General features: G+C 45.5%; 1 non-coding gene across 1 annotated transcript; it reads left to right on the top strand.

The window, feature by feature from the left end:
• The first annotated feature begins 1,446 nt into the window (after positions 1–1,446).
• Positions 1,447–1,531, top strand: TRNAR-UCU (transfer RNA arginine (anticodon UCU)). Its single transcript is given in 2 exon segments — positions 1,447–1,483; positions 1,496–1,531. It is a non-coding gene; the product is annotated as a tRNA-Arg (tRNA).
• The last annotated feature ends 2,802 nt before the right edge of the window (positions 1,532–4,333 follow it).

Raw genomic sequence — 4,333 nt, 5'->3', positions numbered from 1 at the left:
CAGATTTCTCAGGAGGCAGGTAAGGTGGTCTGGTATTCCCATCTCTTAAAGAATTTTCCACAGTTTGTTGTGATCTACACAAAGACTTTGGCGTAATCAAAGCGGAGTGAAGTTAAATAAGAACGCACTGATCCCTACTCTACTCGACCCTTCCTGGGTGCTTCCTCCCTCTTTAGCACTGAGATAAGGTGCGGAAGGCACGATGTAGCTGGGCAGAGTGGAGCGGAGTGGACCACAGGGTAGGCAGCAAACGAGCCTGAAGAGATAGCACAGTAGCAGTCCCGCAATTTCTAAGTAGGCGGGCTCGGAAAACCGCAAGCTGATTGGAGCGAGGATCAAGGGTTTTGTATGCAGAGGCGTTTGCAGGGCAACCACGCGGTTTTTACTTCACTCGTCTATTTCAAGTGGCTTTCGGGTCGTACTAATAGGAATTACAGGGAGCACTGAAACCCCAGGTCCCCTCAGACAAACCCTTGGATTCGTGGCGACCGCGCCCCCCTTGGAGCAGCGGGAGCTTACCCAGCCTCTGGCCGCGCCGCCTGCCGGAAACCCAGCGGCTGCTCTCGGGAGCGCGCCCCCCGACCGCTCGCGACCGCTCACGCATGCTCCCCGCGCTCCCACGCGCGCAGGCCCTTCGCCGCCGCCGCCCACGCAGCTGCGTGCTCTGGCCGGACTCGGCGGCTACGCTGCGCCTACCGAGCCAGCTGCCGGCGCTGGGACGAGCTCTTGGAGGATGCTGCAGCGCGGGGCGCGTCGTCCCCCTCAGTCCACCAGAGCCCGGATACCTCAGAAATTCGGCTCTGGGTCTGTGGGGAGCGAAATGCAACCCAAACTCCATTTTGCCGAACCCCGCGCAAATAAACACACACAAGCATTCACACAGACGTCGCCGCGAACCGCGCCCGCCGCGGCGGATCCTGGCCGCGTGCGGCCAGGCAAGAGGTCGGGACCCGGGAGGGGTCGCCTACTCGGGACCGGCCGCTAAACGGTGCGACGTAAGTGCCCGGCGTTACCGGCCCGGCTTAAAGGCGCAACTGCCGGCCGGAGGCCTGCAACGCCGGGGCGGGGCCAGGCCGGGCGGAACCGGCCGCGGGAGAGCGGGCAGGCGGGGGAGATCGGAAAGAAAAATAACCGGGGAGGAAGAGCGCGGGTGTGATTTGTCCTGCTCGGCCAGGTACGGCGGCGCCCAGGGCGGGCGGGAGACCGGGCTGCGGCTGCGCTCAGACTCACCAGCCCGCGCCCGGCGCCCTCGCAACCTCCCTTCTCTTGCAAGGCTAAGCCGATTTTATTAAAAGGCGGTCGCCGAATGAGGACGGGCGCCAGCGGCCGATGTTTGGAAGTGCCCTGGCCTCAGCCATACAGACCAACAGTTATGTGGGCGGTGGGAAGGGCGCGGGGCCGTCGCCTCTGGCTTAACAGAGCAGATGCGCGGAAACTCCAACAGGTGGCTCCGTGGCGCAATGGATAGCGCATTGGACTTCTAGAGGCTGAAGGCATTCAAAGGTTCCGGGTTCGAGTCCCGGCGGAGTCGGGGATTTTTTCCCCCCACCCCTTGTTTTATTTTCTACACCAGTCATTTCTCTCCTTTTTCTTAAAGGGTGTTCACTCGCCTCACATTTTCTGCCCGCTCTCGCCACTGCCTTCGGCTTTCTGCAGCTGTTTTTCTTCTAGTCGCTCGCTCCTCTAGTCTATCCCTCCTCCTGCTTTCCTGGCTCGGTGGCTCTGGTCCAGGGCCCTGCCGACTCCGGAGCCTGATCCGGGAACTGGGAAAAGCAGCCCGGGCGGCAGCGAGGCACGGCCTTCTGGGCGTCACTCCAGTGAGGCCCAGGAATCTGACTTTCGAATAAGAACGCCTGCTCCTCTCCTCCATGATTCCCGTGCAAAGAGACCCAAGGTCCACTCTGCCTGCAGCTCCTGTAGCCATGGCTATCTTGTACCTCTTCTGACAGATTATTTACCGACTGAGCTACCGGCGAAGCCCTTCTGACAGTTCATATCTTTGCATGAGATTAGGGTTCTACCTCGATGAATGCGAATAAATCAGTGAGTGAGTGAAATTTTAACAATGCTGCAACAAACAATTCATGCAAAAAATACAAAATCCCAAATTGTCAAAAAAAAAAAAAAAAAAAAGTACAGGGAAAAGTAAACATCTTTGTTTTTCCTATTTCCCAACCCTTCAACTCTATAAGCCATCAGTGAAAATGGTTTCTTAGAAATATTTTCAGATTTGTTTTATGCACATGTCAGCATTTCTGCATCTACCCTCTTTATGTTTGTTGAAGTTATTAATGTAGGTGGTTTCCCATGCCATTGGTGGTATACTATGCTTGCTAACTCACTTATTAATGCAATAGAACTGCCTTGTTCCATTATACTTAAGTATCACAATGATTTAATAGTCCCCAATAGTTGGCCATATCACTGTTCTGTATTTTCCTAGTGTTTCAGTGAACATCCTTATTCTTATATTACTGTACACAAGTGCAAATTTATCTGTAGGATAGATTCCTAGGAAATTGAATTGCTGGGTCAAAGGCTTGTTTGTGCATTCTTTGATAGATATTACCAAACTGCTTTCATAGAGATTGTATCCATTTTACTGTCACTAACAGTGATAGAAGTGGCATTTCAAATTTGCTTAGAAGAGGAGGAATGTTCATTGTTAGTGATTCTGAGACAAAATTCCCACTTCAGTCCTTTTACAGAGGTACATTTCAGATGAAGAAAATACAAATAATATGACCATCAAAAGCACTAAAATAAAATGTGATGAAGTTATTTAATAACTTGAAGCAGTATAACTCCAAACCTAGACGCCACTAAAAAAATCAATAAATCCAAATATATGGATTTCTGTAAAACAAAAAATAAAATACCATAAACAAAATCAAGACAAACTGGAAAATAACAATTATAATACATATCACAAAAAAGGGCTGCTGGTTTCCTTAGTGTGTAAAGAACTTCAAGTCAATAAGAAAATGACCAATGATGGAACAGAAAAATGACCAAACCCACCACACACACAGTAGGTATCTAGAAAATATATTTGGGTTTGTTTTCTTTTAAATAGGCATTATATTTTGGCTTTAACTTCTTTTTTTAAAGTTAAATATGATAGTTTTATAGACAACCAAGATTCTGTGCTATTTATTAGTTGCACTAAAGTACTCACCTACCTTTCTTAACATTTTTATTTTAAAAAATGTTAATTGAAATACAGTTGATTTACAATGTTGTGTACAGTATAGTGATTCAGTTATATATAAAAATATTCTTTTTTTACATACTCTTCCAGTCTAGGTTATTATAAGATATTGAGTATAGTTCTATGTTTACTGTTATTTTGTATATAGAGGTCTGTTAATCCCAAGTTTCTCGTCCCCCCCCTTACCTTTTTGGTAACCATAAATTTGTTTTCTTTGGCTGTGAGTCTATTTCTGTTTTGTAAATAAGTTCATTTGTATCGTTTTTAAAGATGCATATAAGTGATATCATATGCTATTTGTCTTTCTCTGATTTAATATGATAATCTCTAGGTCCATCCATGTTGCTGCAAATGGCATAATTTCATACTTTTTTATGGCTGAGTAATAGTCCATCATGTGTGTGTATGTGAATACCACATCTTCTTTATCCATTCATCTGTCAATGGACATTTAAGTTGCTTCCATGTCTTGGTTATTGTAAACAGCAGTAGTGAACATTCAGATGCATGTATGTTAATTCAAGTTAGAGTTTTCTTCAGTTATATGCCCAGGAATGGGGTTGCTGGATCATATGACAACTCTAATTTTAGTTTTTAAGGAACCTCTTTAGTGGTCTCCACAGTGGCTACACAAATCTACATTCCCCCCATTGTGTAGGAGAATTCCTTTTTCTGTACACACTCCCCAACATTTATTATTTGTAGACTTTTTAATGATGGCCATTTTGACTGGTGTGAGGTGATACCTCACTGTAGTTTTGATTTGGTGATACCTCACTGTAGTTTTGATTTGCTTTTACTAATGGTTAACCATGTTAAGCATCTTTTCATGTGACTGTTGGCCATCTGTATGTCCTCTTTGGAGAAATGTCTGTTTAGGCCTTCTGCCCATATACTGATTGGGTTTTTTTTTTTTTGATCTTCTTAAGCTGTATGAGCTGTTTGTATATTTTGGAAATTCATCACTTGGTAACACTGCAAATATTTTTTATACTTTGTAGGTTGTCCTTTTATGGTTTTCTTTGCTTTGCAAAAGCTTTTAAGTTTAATTAGGCCCCATTTGTTTATTTTTGTTTTTTATTTTCATTACTCTAGGAGACAGGTCCAAAAACATACTACTGT

This window comes from Muntiacus reevesi, chromosome 1 (genome assembly GCF_963930625.1).
Source record: "Muntiacus reevesi chromosome 1, mMunRee1.1, whole genome shotgun sequence".
Taxonomy (NCBI): domain Eukaryota; kingdom Metazoa; phylum Chordata; class Mammalia; order Artiodactyla; family Cervidae; genus Muntiacus; species Muntiacus reevesi.
The sequence above is the reverse complement of the archived record's forward strand: the minus strand, read 5'-3'. Positions and strand labels throughout refer to the sequence as shown.